Source organism: Lepisosteus platostomus, chromosome 4, assembly GCF_059453375.1.
Source record: "Lepisosteus platostomus isolate fLepPlt1 chromosome 4, fLepPlt1.hap1, whole genome shotgun sequence".
Lineage (NCBI taxonomy): Eukaryota > Metazoa > Chordata > Actinopteri > Semionotiformes > Lepisosteidae > Lepisosteus > Lepisosteus platostomus.
Window position 1 is genome coordinate 57158857 of NC_142614.1, and position 17909 is coordinate 57176765.

Genomic DNA, 17909 nt, shown 5'->3' on the forward strand with positions numbered 1-17909 from the left:
ACATAGTCTCTTTAAGGTTTTTGGAATTCATGTGTATTTTACTCCAATTAATCTTGTTTGGTGGCACTTGTTTGGTAGTGCTAGTAGAGGTATTTTGTATTATTTCTTGCTTTTTAAATGAAAACATAGTTTTTCAATAAAAGGTGGCAAAATACTGATCTAAACTTAATCGTGCATGTTTTATTGAGGAAAACGAGCCATTTATCTCTTATTACCTTTCTACAATTCATTATTCCGGGAAATAAACCTTTAACAAAACAAGTTTTATCTACTGTTTAAGTTAACTTGAATGGCATTCTAGTACGAAATGCAAATTAAATCCAAACGAAACTGCACTTTAAAAAGAGACGCTATTTTCTCTCCGTTGTTTGCTCTGTCAGGAGTTTGGCTCTGAACACTAATATTATTATTGCGAAATGTATTACTGGAACATGCACACAAGCACAGTACGTGCCTCCACAGTCGCTCATAATCGATGACTCGGTGTTCAATTTATTTCCATCGACTCAAGTCTATGAACGATTAGGTTGGTCTATTTCGCGGAGACGAAAAACTGGAAAAGGAAAAGGTACTGTAATCTAACTTAAAGGGATTTACTGAGGTTAGAGCGCATTGAAAAAACGAAAGGAAAAACAAACGACGGTAAGTTAAATATTGATCAAACGAAAACACTTTTTTTTGGTTCAAAAGCAGCGTAGAGAATATCTGATTAAACATATTGTTACAGTTAAATACTTATTTAAAATCTTTGGTGTGTGTCCGGCGGATTGAAAAAGTTTCTTTATGCTATCAGCGCCAAGACAGTTTTCACGTTAGTGTTCGTGCCTGTTCATATAAGAGAATCACCTTTGAACATTTTCAGGAATAGACATTAAATTTGACTTATAAAGTATATTAACGTAGTTGTTGCAGCATATAATATGTTCGGATCCTTGACTGTTCTGTCTGCGGTACTTTCGTTTGAGACCACTTACGTGGAAGTGAAGAGAAGTGCGCAGTAGTTTCTCGGTTTCTGCTCTGCGAACGACCGGGCTCGGCACAGTATTGGACTTGGACGCGTCCCGATTTATAGTCTTACTCTTTTGTTTGGTGTCCGATGGGGGCATAAACACAGATATCTAGCGGCTCTTCTGGTCCATAACGTTGGCTTCATTTTGGGCTTACGGTGGGTTTTTAAACGTCATTCTTGGGAAACGATTCAGTGTATTTTTGCTTCGTAGAATCACTAAGTACAGTAGGAGTTGTATTAATGTCAGCATAGAATCTAACGAATGAAGGAAAACTGGATTGTTTAAAATAAGTTCATACATTCGTTTTACATTCGTGTTCATACATGCCCACTTGAAAACAATATATATACTGTAGAGACTAATTGGGATTTACACCACTGGTTTTAATTTGTTTCTACCCTTTTTCTGGGATTCGGATTTCACGTTTTCTTGTGAAAGTGAGTTTTATTGCCATTTTTATTGTTGGGTGTTATCTTTTTTTTTCTGCCTATGTGTATATGACTCTTCATCACTAGGCTGCAGTTAACCAGAACAAGCCGGCACCTGATTGTCTGCGTCTTTTGTTTTCGTTAAAAACCTGTGTCTAGTAGTATAAACGTTTTAAAAAGGGAGTCACAGTGTAGTAAGCAATATACTGTATTGTGGTTACAAGATAATACGGAAAATGTCGTATATTCAGCATTCGGCTTCACAAAAAAAAGGCGCTAACATAGTTTGTATGGAACTGGGTCTAATGTTACTGAAAATGATACACTGAAACAAAAGTGCCCAAGACAGGAGAATGATAACACCTGTAAGGGAAAATAACTAATGGCTTAATAATACGGATTTTTTTTTCTAACCAGTTTCAGTTAGACATCGGATATCGCTACATAAATGAGCTTTGAGAAACCGGTAAACTGTGTGAGTCGTCGCTCGAAGAACCTGGATAAAATTAATCGCTAAATCGCATAAAACGCAAACTAAGCTGACAATAAAAACGTCAGGAAGTACAAAGGAAACGCCTTTTCTTTTTTAAGACAGAAATATACAATTATTTAACTTTTTAGTGCTCAGTGACATAAAGAGAAGTTGTCAGTATGCTGTGTTTTGTCTACAGTGAGGCAGGAACAAAGTAAGGGTTAGTTTGCCAATGCACAAAAAAAGATTGGCCCTTTATAGTGTGCAACGGGGCTTATAAATTAACTTATAAATCCAGTATCAGAAAGTCATGGCTGGATCAAGGAAATGGGGGGTGCAGATCCCAGAATGACCAAGAGGAAGACCTCCTTTAAGATGGTAAGGTACAAGTCAGCAATCGTCAGGAGGAAATAGATGAGGACAGCTCAGCATGTAATGATCTTGGGAATTATTAATAAAGGCTGCTGATATATGTATTTAGAATGGTGCCTTTGTCCATATGGACACAAAATGTGAGGATGCGAAGATAGACGTAGCATCACAGATGTTCTGGGGACTGTTGGCTGGAAAACTGTCAGGTGCAAGGTACTGGATGATGAAAGGTATTTTTAACTAGGTATGCTATCACAGCAAGAAGATTTGCAGAGCGGAATAGGTTACCCGAAGATGCAGAGGTATTTTGTTTCAGAAAGCCTGTGGGGATAGGAGATATGTTTCTCCTTTCTCTAAAGCTCACTCTGTGCTGTTTTACTGCTCCAATATACTCTCTTATTATGCCTATATTTCATCTTTAATAAGCGCATGTCTCTCACTTGTCACTCAGTTAACAGTCTGCCATCAGGGGCAAAACAGCACAACACGATCTCTTGCCACCGCTAATGGCACCTTCTGCACTCCCAACACAAACAGAAACTGGGACAGAAGAAGAAAACCATCGATCACCAAACTAGCTGTAAACCTAACGTGCTCAGAACAGCAAGTGAAAACCTAAAACCCTGAAATTATCGAGTGCCTGAGATGTTTGTTATGTTAAAAAAAAATTGTAGGTGTTTGGTTTTTTTTTCCTTGAAAAGTTTACAGAAAATATTAATTACTATATTTGTAGTGTAGTTAAGGTTTGGTGGTTAGTGCATGGAAGGGTGGAGGTCTGTCCTGTATTAGCAGGTTCTGTCCGTGGTGCTGATCCAAAACATTTTGGGTTCAGAACTCAAGTTTAAGAACTGCATTCAACTTTAAATACGATTCAAAAGTTAACAGCAAGAAATCTATGAGTTATTTAATAGGTGTGGACAAAACTGGAGATGCTTAGATGCTTTATACTTGCAACTGCATGCATTATTTATACTCAAAAATACAACAGATGTTTTATTGTAACTGCGGCTCAACATTCATCCAGTTACCTGAACACTTAACACAATTAGCTGAACGTGATATAAATACAACAGAAACAACAGAAATGTGCAAGGACTCATCACTCGGTGGACTCTCAGTCAAATAGGGAAGGTTTAATTGCCCGCTCCTGAGTCAGTGATTGTTCAAGTGGAAGGACTGGTTAGCTAATTTCTAATTCAGTCCTGCAATACAGCAACATTATAGCTAAAATGGTCACAGAAAAGTACTTTTAAAACCTTTAATTTAGTTGTTTCTTACACGTGTGCCCTAAAAAAAACGTATGACCTGAAAAACTAAACTATTATATCAAGCGTGATTTCAGTCACATTGTTTTTGAGCATGGCAACATTCAATAGCATAGCGTAAAATCCATAAAAGGCCAAAGAATATAATTTCTTCTTGCGTTATAAAAATGTGTTCTACATAATGTAGGTGACTTTTTTGTTTATTAGTACTGTCTTCTCTGGTTGGCTGAAAGCTAGGTCTGGTTAAACTAGGGCTTGCTGTTTTTAGCTTTCTTGAAAGCGATTTCACACTGTGCTTTAGGATGCATTCTGTATTCCTCAGTGGCCTGTGCTGTTCTAGACTTTACAGCACGTGGCACAACATTTTGTTGATATTAAGTGGTTTTGACTGTATATACTCAAAATACTGTTTACGCTGAGTATTATCCAATATGTCTTTAAAATCATTCAGCATATATTTATTTGCATTTAAAATGATCTCATACCAATTGTAAAATAACAACAATAAAATACATTTATACCGCAGCATATATATATAGATAATAATAACTAATATATTTGTACTTAAAAATCATTGCACAATATTTCACATACTGTATTTCTTAAACTGTATTTAAGCCAGTATAAAATTCATATTTGCAATATCTCTGTATATTTAGTAAATAATCCTGAAGGCATTGGTGTTAATGTGCTGTGCCTAATAAAACAATATTTGTTTATTATGTACACCTAATACTATGAGTAGTAAGTAATATTCCACTAAAATATTAATGTAATATTTGAGATTGGTTTACTTGACATTAATAAAGAAATCCTATCAGTTACCTTTATAAATAATGAAATTCCAATTACTTTTCTTAGGAACATTTAAAAAATATATGTACGCAGGTATTTTCATAGCAATGTTAATTTTAATATCTAGAATTATCTGGGAGCTAGTCAAACATGACAGTTTTAGAATGATCAAAATAATTTAGGTTTTTCATTTTTTCTTTGAATGTCTAAGAATGGAAAGTAGGATATCTTTGAAGAATCTCATTTGATACTCTAATGATAATTCTTTATATTTAGTGCTGTTCATTCATGATGCTAAGCCACTATGCAGGTTTTATTAAGAGTTCAATATGCAATCATGCATTGTGGTGACATAGGCGATATGTGTAATAAAAAAACATCCTATCGATGTTGAGGTTGAAGCATGTGTATTGTGTATACAACGGGTAACCACGAAAACGACATGCAGTCGAGTCAATTAACATTGTTTTGAGGCTAAGCAGTCCTATGGCTACTGTGTTGAGTGACTGAATCTTTTTATGAGCCACCTGCAAGCATATATACGAAGCCACAAGGTTTCGACAGCACAGTTACTTAGTCTCTTGCGTTGGATCCGAAATGACTGCCTTGCAGTATTTAAGAGAATTTTGATCGCCCTGGAAATTTTATTCCCCCTTAATATTTGCACTTTGGGAACAACATTCTCATGCATTCCTGCCTATTTCCACGCCTGACACTAGTCCACTACACAGAAGATCAGGGGGAGAGGTGAGATATGACTTGTTCAACTGGGAGTTATATTTAGGTTCTGTAGGCTAGATTGTGAAACTCTGAAGGACTGAAACCCCTGCATCATAGTGTCCCCTGTCACCATATTAATTCTAATCGGATTTCTCTGAATTTTGTTTGTATCTAAACAGCTATGTTTTACACACACACAAACAGTGCCGTGAAAAAGTATTTGCCTGATTTCCTCTATTTTTGCATATTTGTCACAATGGATGTTTTCATATCTTTAGTGAAAATCTAGTATTAGATAAAGGGAACCTAAGTGAACAAACAACACTTTTTTATTATTATTTATTTTATTTAATAAACAAAGTTATCCAACACCCATATCCCCTGTGTGAAAAAGTAATTGCGCCACCTTTAGCTGCAATAACTGCAACCAAGCACTTCCTATTATTCTTTCACATTGCCGTGGAGCAATTGTAGCCCACTCTTCCTCACAGAACTGCTTTAATTCAGAAACAGTGGTAGATCTTCGAGTATGAACTGCTCATTTCAGGTCCTGACACAGCATCTCTATTGGGTTTAGGTCTGGAATTTAACTAGGCCACCCCAAAACATTAATTTTGCTTCTTTTCAGCCATTCCGATGTGGACTTGATTTTGTGTTTTGGATCATGGTCTTGCTGCACGACCCAACTGTGTTTCATCTTCAGCTCATGGACGATTGTCCGGACATACTCCTTAAGAATTTTTGATACAGAGCAGAATTCATGGTTCCTTCAATTATGGCGAGTCATCAAGGTCCTGACGCAGCAAAGCATCCCCACACCATCACACTACCACCACCATGTTTGACTGTTGCTATGATGTTCTTACTGTGGAGTGCTGTGTTTGCTTTACGCCAGACATAATGGGACCCATGTCGTCTGAAAAGTTCCACTTTTGACTCATCTGTCCATAAAACATTCTCCTGAAGCCTTGGGGATGATCCAGGTGCTTCGTGGCAAATGAGAAATGAGCATTTATGTTCTTCTTGGTTAGCAGTGGTTTCTGCCTTGCTACTCTCCCATGAAGCCCATTTTTGCCCAGTCTCTTCTAATTGCAGAGTCAAGAACACTGACCTTAGCTGAGGCAAAAGAAGCCAACAGTTCTTTGGATGTTTTTTTAGGATCCTTTGTAAATTCCTGGATGATTTTATGCTTGCCTTTGGAGACATTTTGGCAGGCTGGCCACTCCTGGGAAGATTCACTGCTGTTCCAGGTGTTCTCCATTTGGAGATGATGGCCCTCACTGTGGTTCAGTGGATTCCCAGAGCCTTAGAAATGGCTTTGTAACCCTTTCCACACTGATAGGTACCAACAACTTTTTTTCTGATCTCTTCAGGAATTTCCTTTGATCGTGGCATACTGTGCTTGTTGAATCTTTGTGCTGGCAACTTGACTCTGATGGTAAGGGGTCAAAATAAGTGAGGTTTATATTGAGCAGGGCTGGCTATAATCAAGCCTGGCTGTATTCAATCAGATGACTCTCACTTTAATTGAGTTGATTTAACTATGGGGCAATTACTTTTTCACACAGTGCCAGTTGGTGTTGGATAACTTTGCTCATTAAATACATGAAATTAGTAAAAAAAATGTTATTTGTTCACTCAGGTTACCTTACTCAGGCACTCCTACAGGAGTCCACACAGTTTATCAGAACCTGTAAATTTACTGTCCCACAATCACCCTAAGCGCAGGTACATAACCACTAATTGTACTTGTCTAAAACCAATACTGCTTTATTATGACCTCATTTATTGAGTAGTTTGATTGAATGTGGGATAAATTAATTCCTCATTTTATTTGCCAGCAGCCATATCACCCTGCAACTCACAACTGGCAACCCACTGAAGCTAAGCAGGTGTGAGCCTGGTCAGTACCTGGATGGGAGACCTCCTGGGAAAAAAACTAAGGTTGCTGCTGGAAGAGGTGTTAGGGGGGCCAGCAGGGGGCGCTCACCCTGCGGCTCATGTGGGTCCTAATGCCCCAGTGTAGTGACGGGGACACTATACTGTAAACAGGCGCCGTCCTTCGGATGAGACGTAAAACCGAGGTCCTGACTCTCTGTGGTCATTAAAAATCCCAGGGTGTTTCTCGAAAAGAGTAGGGGTGTAACCCCGGCATCCTGGCCAAATTTCCCCATCGGCTGTTATCAATCATGGCCTCCTAACAATCCCCCTCTGTGAATTGGCTTCATTACTCTGCTCTCCTCCCCACTGATAGCTGATGTGTGGTGAGCATTCTGGCGCACTATGGCTGCCGTCGCATCATCCAGGTGGATGCTGCACATTGGTGGTGGCGGAGGGGAGTCCCCATTACCTGTAAAGCGCTTTGAGTGGAGTGTCCAGAAAAAGCGCTATATAAGTGTAAGCAATAATTATTATTATTATTATTATTACATCTGCATTGAGGGACTGTAAAACATCTGTTTGAAGGCATCAGTTGTTATTATTCATGGAGAACATGTGAGGGATTGGAGGATATACTAACAGCTAGTCTCAAAATACTCTTAATGTAAGCAGTTTGAAAGCTCCACTATCTTTGAGCACATCTAAGAACACATATTGAGACATTGGTTTGGAATTTCTAATTTAGAAGATAGAGTGGTACCTTCTGGTTAATTCCATGAATTCCAGCGGCAACCACACTTGGTTAGCTTCAGATTGTTAACCAGGTCAGGGATTAGAATGATACAACTCTTAGATACTGTATACCTAACAGAGCCTTTAAAAACACATTTATGAAAATGTTTCACTGAAAGTTTAGAGCATTCTAATACATGATCCTCAGGTCTTGAACATTATATTAATTTTGTGTGTAAAAATATTGTATTCAGAAGGTTGTAGAAATGTTTGGAATGTATTGAGATTTTTTTAGATGTGTTATAATCTGGTACATTTTATGCACAACAGACATGAGAAATATTTTATTTAGATGCTTTTATTTGAAAAAAAAACAGGTTTGTATGATGCTTGTGCCTTTTTATGTAGTGAAGTGTGAGTAATGGATAATTACAGTGCTGGAAGTGGTTCTTTTTCAGTACTAGACAGTGAAGATGAGGGGAGTCTGGATTTTTAATTTTAGATCAAACACTAAAAATTATTAAGGGCATGATACGTGTTTCTAAAAACAGGTTTGATCTTCTCTGCTGTATTTTGTGTGGGCAATTTAAGGGTTGTTGTAGGCAGGTAGTTTGGATATTTCATTGATGCAGAATTATAATTATAAGGAAACTGTCAGCTGCTTAAGGTTCCTCGGCCTGCAGATCTCCACCAACCTGGCTTGGACTCGTAACACTGCAGCAAGTCTGAAAAAGGCACAACAGCTAGGGCTGGGCGATATTGCCAAAAACATTATCACAATAAAAATTTTCATATCAGTCGATATCGATAATTATCACGATAAATGTCAAATCATTATTTCTTTCAAGTTTAAAGGCAGATTTTTTCTCCTGAGTGAAAGTTGAAGAAACCAGACAGTTAATTGGTAAATTAAACAACTCTTTATTTTAAGAACACAACAAACACTTGCCAAACAGCAGAAACATTAAACAAATCTGAGGTAGAGAGAATTCAAGTCTTTTTTATGTCAAAATATGCATGAGTAAAATTTACAAAATAAATATCTTAATAGAAAAATTAAATACTGCAGTGTGATAAAACACACATAGAAGATGGCTCAGTTTAAAGTGCTCTGTTTTATGTCTGATCGTAAAAAGCCAAAATATCTCCAAATTACCGAAGTTGAATGACCTTTTCTGTCGACGATGTCATCTTCCTTCGAGCTGGTCGTTGGCAGCACTACATTTGCTTCAGTGTCGCTCATTTCTCCACTCTAACTACAATCCTGTCAGCCACTAACATGTGGGTAAACAACACCACGTTAGCTGCCCGGGCTGCAACAAGCACGCTCCCTCGCGCAGTATGCGCAAAGCATAAACATATATATCGAACTTTTGTTAAAATTATATCGCGGAAAATTATATAATTATAATTATCGTTATCGAATTATTGCCCAGCCCTAACAACAGCACTAGCACTTTCTACGGTGCTTAAAGAAATGCTTTACAGGGAAGCAGTTAACTTTTACCACAGCACCATAGAAAGTGTCCTCACTAGTGTGGTACAGCAAAACTACAAAGCATGACAGAGATGCGCTACAAAAGGTTGTGGCAATGGCACAGAGGATTACAGGATGTGATTTACCATCAATGGTGAGATCCACACCATCCGCTGTCGCAATTTAGCCCAATCCACCATTCAGGATCCCAACCATCCCAGCCACAAACTGTTCTCCCCCCTGCGCTCTGGCAAGCGGTACCACACTATTAAAGCAAGGACCACTGACTCAAGAGCAGCTTCTGTCCCACTGCAGTATGCATCCTCATACTGCACAAACTGCAGGGTCTCAGACTCAATACACATCTGCACTCTGCACATAGTCTACCCTTTTTTTTTTCTCGGTCTCACTACTGCATATTTATTTATTTTTCCACAACATATTTATTGTTCCTGTTGTCTACATTGTGCAGTGTTGTCTGTTGTACTGTGTATGTCCAGAGAGATCAGCGCAATTAAGAATTCTAATGTAGGTGTACATATGGCAATAAACTACTCTGCTCTACTCAAATAAAAGAAATAGGTTTTTAAGTTACCCATTTTCTTTGTAAGGGGAATTCCTGCAAGAATAAAGTAGTTTTTGTAGTTTATAGTTTTTGGAAAACTATGTATGAATGTAAACTCTGTGAAATAAGAGACATACTTGCAGAGTTGAAGAGTGTCACTTAGCTGCAGTTTTTCTTAAAATGGAAGGTTACGAAAAATGATTGTCCTCAAATCCATCTTTCTATCTCATGCTATACAGCCCATACTTTTCATTTCACACTCTTTGCTTTTACGCATATTTATAGTCACAAGGGATATAGACAATGTTTTTCATGGTGTGTTTCCAGAGTCAGAAAAAATGATTTATGTACATACAATATAAATTTAAAGGAATATGATTTTAAATTAGGAAAAAGCACAAGACACATACTGTAGTACTACAACATTATGGGGTACACCAGACCAGAAGTCAGTAACCTTTCAGAGGTGGCCTGCCAAGAGTTAACTTCTTTTTACAGAACTGTGTGCCAGTTAATGTCAATGACAGTTTTGATTAATTAAAATGCTTTATTAAATTAAGATGCATATCATACCATTTAGTGAGATCCTTTCATTTGCTGAGTTCTTCAGTCTCAGGCTTGTAGTTTGATACTTTATTAAGCAGCACACAAGCCTTTGAGTGTTCAGTTCTTAACCACCTCCAGAAGGGAAAAAACTGGCATAAGGGAAATGTACTTGTTTATAGAGGTATGTAGGTCCAAATGCAACTTCTTACTTATTACGATGCAGTCTTGGTTGCCTCAAGTCTGAGCTGCAGATCTTTAAACCTTGAGATCCAGGTTTAGTTTTGTGCATTGTGATTCAGTGAGCTGTATTTTTGAAATCCTCAAAACCTATCCACTGAAACACTGTCAAATCCACGTTGCTGATATCAAAGTTGTAAATCCTGAAATCTGACAGAAACTTCTGATGTATGCTTCTGCGGATTCCAGTCTCGGCAACATTGTCGGTGTAATGTTTTGACAGTTCCTTAAGATGTCGGAACGTTGAGGTGTCGATGTCCTGAGACAAAAGTGTCAAGTTTCACAAGAATTGCCTTCCACTTTTCCAAACAGTCTGGTCTGCAACCTACACAGACTTCATTCAGTGATGTCAGGTAGAAATATTAGGCGGGTAACCTATTTTTCATCAGGCAGGTTGGGAGAGTTTTAACCTTCTTTGGATAAAAAGGTTTTGGTTGCATCAAGACAGTTCACAAAGCATGCCAAAACCTTCCCTTGGCTAGGGCAGCAGACATTGCTGTGAAGCGGAGTGTCCATCACTTCAAGCAGAGTTTAAAACTGCCCAGGCAGATTGAGTGACAGGAAAATTCCCCACTGCTCTGTTGTTTGTTACTGTTATTACTGTTACTTATTCTGGAGATGATTGTACCAATATGGAGTAAACCAATATTGGTGACAAAAAAATCTGTACAAAAGTCCCCTTTTGTACATTTCCCATCTGTAAATAGTTTGTAAATACTGTATATATTTAAATATATTTTATATATTCTTCCATCTCTAAATAGCTATCAATGTTTTACAAACATTTTTTTTATTTTGCCTTTGTTCTGTGGCTTGATTTTTCCTGACACAGGAGCTGGTAAAGAAATGGCATGACTTTCCATACCTCACTATGGCCCATTTAATTCACTCAGCCTTGTCTGCCTCGTCCTTTGTCTGAAAATGTCGACACTTGACGCGCAACACCACTTGTACAAACACAGAGCACCAACAGAACTTATCTCGTTACGTTGAACAAATTTATATTCATCTCACCAAGAGGGCAGAAGAGGGTGACCTTGTATCTTTTCTTTCCTCGGACCAACCATTTTATCCACATGAAAGTGAAGGTGCAAAAACAATTCAAACCTATTCATTTAATTGGGGAGCATCATTTAGAAATTGACAGAGCAGTCAAGCATCGTTTTTATGGTTATTTATTTTACTTGCTCCTTTTGCTGCTAATTATACTTTTATCGCACATGACGCTCATGAAATGTGTGCTGTACATTGCTGATCCCTGACTCTAACACAGAGTACATAATATGGGAAAGGAGAACATATTGTTGACGTGTTGAGCTCATAATATAGAAAAGGAGGACTTATTATCTTTTTGAGCAAACTGAAATCTTTATTATTGTTTCCATACATTGTTGAGGCAGGCTGGTAACGAATTATTCTTGCTTTTGTTTATGTTGGATGATCGCAACACAGTTTTATGATCTCTTCAGTTTAAATTTAATTTCTGGTCCTGTTATTTCACCATGTTTTTGTAATGGAATAATTTAGTAGCCTTTAGCTTTCCAAAATCGGATTCTTCAACATTTTTATTAAATTACACAGCACTTAGAGCAGGTTGTTTAAAGAATGCTTCTGTAGTGAGCCTCCAAGCATTTTGGTATGGCAGAATCTTTGCCAGTATGTTTTATTTTATTCAGGATTTCAGCTCCTGAAATGAGGTAGGTATTTTGCTTTTTGTAAACCCAAAGTACAATGTCTTCTTAAAAAAATATCTAAAGAATGAATCTATGTTACTTATTTTTAAAATGTTTTGTACATTTCCCATTTGCAGCATTTCTTGGGTTTATTACCTGTGTAGTGGAATTATTTTTAAAGAGATTTTTCTTTCTATCAAAGCAAGAGATGACCACCTTTGTCTTGTCTTTTTAGACAAATGCCAGAAAGCAACACATTTTTTAGACACTTTATCTGTTAGTTTTCTTTACACACAGCCAACGAAAAGACTTTTCAACAAACAGAGCTATTTAAAGAGTGTAAATATATTGTATGCTTTGTAGTAAAAGAAGGAAGGTAAAGTACCAAAACGTTTTGTAGACTGGAGTCTTGTGTGTCTCTGGTGAATTCTCAGTAAGAGACAGTTACTGTAAACACTGTGTTTAACTGTTCAGCAACATTACAAGCATTCTCAATTAACTGCAGAAGATAAATGCGATTGTGAAAAGATTGCCATTGCACTTTTGCATGTGTCAGTGCCATACAGTTGAAAGGCTGTCTGCTGATTTATTCCTTGTATCATTCTGTGTGATACACCGCATCGCCGTATAAATGATTTGTCTACCTAGTCATGATGGGTCACAAATATTTACTGTACCTGTCCAGAGAGACAAAGTGAGTTGTGCGGTTTTAGATTAAAAAATAAAAAAGACAAAGAAGTGTAGTCTAGCTGTCTTTTAAGGAATACATATTCATGCGGTTATCTTTTATACTAAGATCAATACAAAGTAGACCAGGTGAGGGGAAGAAGGTCTTTTTCTTCTAAGTGGTTCTTTTTTCAGACCTCTTCCTTACCAGTGACACTAATAATTAAGGACACATTAACAGTGTGGTTTATTTTGTTTGTGACATCAATGCAAACTTAAAATGAGCCTAATAACCCCTGTCATGATTCATTTGGACTGTAACACTGTACCACATGACAACCAAATAAAAGTGCTGCTGTATATTTCCAGAGCATTTCATCAGCTCTGTGTATAATGGTCTTTGAGGTTATTACTTAACCTTGACCACAAAGGTTACTTGTGCTCACTGCCTTACTAAAGTAAAAAAAATAAAAATGTATTTCACTTTAGCCAGTATCCCTATACGTCTAGGGATCCACTTGCATAATGACTTGTAATATGAAACAAATTAAACTTGGTAATCTTACGTTGATGTAACCCAGCAACACTGTTAAAATAATTTGTTCAGAACTGCTTTTCAAAATTAATCTAAGACCAAGGAACTAAAACCGTTTTAATCATTCATTGCAACAGAGTAGAGTAGGCGTAAAAAGCCTCCCCTTATACTGTACGTACAATGGTTTTACTGGACTTTTATTAATCACAAAAAAAAGAATGCAGTATGGGATGTATTTTTTACCAGTGTTTTACTGCAGGGAGGATATCTGATACTGTAAATGTGTTGTGATATATTCTCAGCAATTCTCCTTTTTTGCAGCTTATTTGAGAAGTTAAAATACATTAATATCAATAAACTAATTGCTTATTTTTTCCTTGCTAAGGTGGTTATGATATATTCAAAAATCAATCAATGATAATACATTAAAGGCCCAAAGGAACTGAACTTCCAGGAACTGGAACATTAATTCTTACTGAAAATCTCTGCCTTTGAAATAAAATACAGTACCTGCAAAAATATGACACTGGTTACAGCTGCACTTCTCTGTACTGTATGTGAGCTGTATCTACTGTCAGGTTTTTGCAGGTGCTGTTTCTAAGTGGTTCTTTTGTCATTATGTGATGAATATAAATAGTTCTGGAATTTCTTGAACACATTAGTAATAAAAATATCACTTATAATAGGATTAAAAAGCAATAATGCTTCAGACGTTTGTCCTGCTATTTCGCGTATTCAGCATGGTGACAATCTGTTAAGTATAGTGCAGAATTATGTAGTTTGTTATTTTTTAATATGTTTTCCTACATTTTGTATCTTATTTATCACACATCCAGACTAAAAACAATTTTTGGGACTCTTTAGTGGAGGCAATGTACAAAAAATCACGTGCATATTTCATAGAGCAAGCACAAAATTGTTGGTTTGAATCCATACATTGACTGTCTTTGCTTTGGTTCACCATAAATTATCTTATACAATAATACCTGCATCTTTTCCATATGGTGAATATCGTTGCCAGTTTAACTAAGCAACTACAAGACCAAAAATCCAGAAAGAGCATTGTAATTCTCTCATGTCAAACATGTAATAATTAAAACAAAAACGGTCTCTTCTGTTGTTTCAGAGCTGAAGCTGTTGCAACAGCCCACATTTTCTTTATTTAATGTCATAGTCTTATAGCTATAACCCTAGGAAGTTGTTAAAACAATTAAAGGCTCTTGGCTGTTAGCGCATGGAATGGTTACCATAGTATCCTCTGCATCCTAGGCTTCAGTGATGATGTCAGTGAGCGTGCTGGGCTAATTCTAAGCATCTCTCTCTATGCCAGTGACTCACTCCTAGCAGAAGATCAGAAGTCTCCCCTCTCGGTTCATTGTAGCCGTTTGCTGTGGTTTAAGGCACAATGTGTCAGCTAGGTAAGCTACTTATGATAGAATTATTCCTATGTGCTTTTCCTGTTCAAAAGTCATTTTAGGATCTCTTTTTGCAGGAGGAGGCGTGATGATATTTATTTGAGTTCTTTTTTAGAACGATTTGTTATGGTAGTATTTCACTTGCTTATATAAAGTTATCTGAAACACGTAGTTAGTATGTGTTACAGTACTTCTGCTACAGATATTAAGCTAGGGTAAAGTGTGCTTTTCGTGTTTATGATTGTATTAAACCGTAATGAATGAAATGCTGTTTTTCATGGGAACAGCAGGTGCTTGTTCTGTATTGTCTGCATTAAGGACTGATGTAGCAGTCTACAAAATTGATTCATTTCTTGTGTGTGTGTGGAGCATCAATAGCAGCTGATTCAACACAGAGGTTTCCTGCATGGATTTAATTGTGCGATTGATTGATGCTTGTTTTTTCTCAGGTTTGAATTTGATTGCAGACTGCTGAAGATCAATAGAAAATGTGTGTTGTAGATGTTTAAATGACATCTCATTTTATTATTTGTGAAACTTTTTAAAATAAAAACAGTGGTCAGGGGAGTGATTTTGAAGTAGCTATTTGGCTATAGGGGTAATGTTAAATTGGCTCATTGTTTTTTTTTAATGCACACTGTATTACCAGTGTGTAGTTATCATTTATAATTATTCTGGTTAGAAGAGTTCCTTGTTAAAAGAGTTGTGAATTTATCTTTTAAAACATTACATTTCAGAAATATTTTTAAAGAAAGTATTTTTAAAAAATTGAAAAATAAACCCATTTTAGAACACATACTGTATACAGTAGCATATTATAAACATCCGCAAGTGACTCGACATTTCATTACAGTCAATTATGCTGATACCACTCAGATTTGAATGTGCTTATGTCACAGTTGACTACACATTTTAACCAAATGAATGCATCATAAATATTCAGTAAAAAGACAGCAGGCATGAATCCTTAATTCGATCGTAGTTCCTTACAAAGCAATTTTTTTCTGCTTTATAGCCTACTCTTGAAATTCTGCCTGACTTGTACCAATGCAATTAATCTGTTGTGTTTTAAAATCAGACATGCTTCTATGGGTTTGTTTATTATGCAGGTTTTGGGCTGTATGCTTTTTACGCTATTCTTTAAAAGTTTATTTTCTCATACATTCTTTTTTTCATATTTCTAGATCCTGTTAAAAACATGAAACTGTTCAAGCTTTTGTCATTGCTGTACAAGCTAAGTAACTATTTAAACAGATGTTACAGGAAGGTCTTGGCTAGAGGCTCCATCATAATGACGTGATGCAAGTTAATAGCTTAAGACTAGGAGGATAAATTAGAAAGATGGCAACACATCTCAGTGTTTGCTCTAACTTCATTTTCCTGTTGGTGATGTAACATAGGCTGCAGTCAGGTTATGTCATTTACGCAGAATAGGCCTTGCATTTATTATGGGAATACAACTTGTTTATTTAAACGTAAAATAAATCATGATGGTACAGTACATTGTTTTGTTGAATTATAACTTATAGCATTTTAAATGCACAGCACATATTACATTTAATGCAGTATTTTTACATTTGAAATGGCCATGTTTAGTATTGCATTGTCTCCTTATACTACAGCTTGAAAATGGATATCATATATAGACAGCTGTGTCACCAATAGATGTATCCTTGTGTCTTCTGTTTGCAGCCTGTTAAGTGTAATAGGTAAAAGTGATAGTAAGATCTGTAGGACCAATTGACTAATTAACAATATGTGTGATCCAATTTACTTTTACTTTATACAAACTTTTTTCTTTTTAATGAAATCAATGTAATATTTATATCTTCAAAGAAAAAACTGATATAGCTCATACTATAAAACATTAGCCTTATTTTCTTGAAAGTAAAAAGGAAGAACAGCAGCAGTAGTTTAATAGATAACTGTCTGCTATACCAGGCTGCTGTCATCTTTTTTTCATGATTATTTTTTTACAATACATATATTTATTAATTCATCTGGCATCTTTCTGGGCTCATTACATACTAGTTAAAGCTAGTTATAGGATGTCAGAATTAGTTACTTGCACAATTCAATTGAAATATGTCAGTTTGGTATTGTTTTATGAAAGATGCTGACATCTACTGTATGTTCTGGAATTCATGTGTTTTTTTTCTATATAATAAACAGCATTTTTTTCTCTTTAAATTACTGTAATTGGTTCAATGTGTTGCTTTGCATGTAGATGGATCGATTTGACTTAATAACATAATAGCAGGGAGCTTGAAAAAGCATGTGCTAAACATCACCACCTGTTGTTGCAAGTATGCAAATAAAGCACCTGTAATGTTATTTTCATTGCACAAACTTTTGACGAAATTCTAACTTCCAAGATGTCAGCTTGTATTCATCTCAGCAGGGGTGTGTCCTCAGGCTGGTGTCACTCACAGATGCAGCACAAACACCAGCTGTAGGCGTTTCAATAAAATCAACATAAAATCAACATTAGATAAATGTGTTTCTCTAGAAGCTGTGATTGACATTAAACATACATAAAGCTTCATTTGTCACAGACATCCTAATTGCTTTCTAAGATCAAGACAACCAGAGGGAGGCTGTTGGTTCCAGTATTACATTACTGTAGTGGTACGTTGGGGGAATGTATTTGAACCTATATCTTGTAATTATTGATACATGAATTAAGCTAAGGAGATAATCACATAATTTATTACAGCTGTTTTAAAATAAGCTGAACTCCTACAAAAAGGGAAAATGAATGCTGTGATGTTTTGTTGACATATCCAGGCATAAAACAACAAATTCTCAAGAGCCACTGTGCTGTCTTGCCATGACGCAGTGTGTTTGTTGCACAGCATCTGAAGAGTGATTGTTGTAGCAAATAACTTTTCCTTTCCACTATGGTTCTGTCGTGCGACAAGACATGCTGTCTGGCCAATCAGTTTAAACCTATGCAGCGTGCTTTGTGAGCGTTTGAAATCTCGATGAGCGTGACATTTGAATGTGATGTTGGATTGTATTGCCTTACCTGACCCGACAAAACAATTTGCAGTTATGTCTGCTTTTTGAAGTCTGCACTGTTTTCAGTGTGCTCTTACTTTTATCATTTAAAAAAGTAGC

At 36.5% G+C, this 17909-nt stretch overlaps 1 protein-coding gene across 7 annotated transcripts in view; it reads left to right on the top strand.

Moving 5' to 3' along the window:
* The first annotated feature begins 430 nt into the window (after positions 1-430).
* Positions 431-17909, top strand: part of pam (peptidylglycine alpha-amidating monooxygenase) — a 122974-nt gene continuing 105495 nt past the window's right edge. For 2 of the 7 annotated variants that reach the window (XM_088629991.1, XM_088629989.1), the window contains exon 1: positions 432-642. The gene's annotated coding sequence lies outside the window, so the exon portion shown is untranslated. Of the gene's footprint in view, positions 643-14704; positions 14793-17909 lie in introns of all 7 variants that reach the window. The other 5 variants (XM_088629996.1, XM_088629997.1, XM_088629990.1 and 2 more) reach the window with 4 other exon arrangements.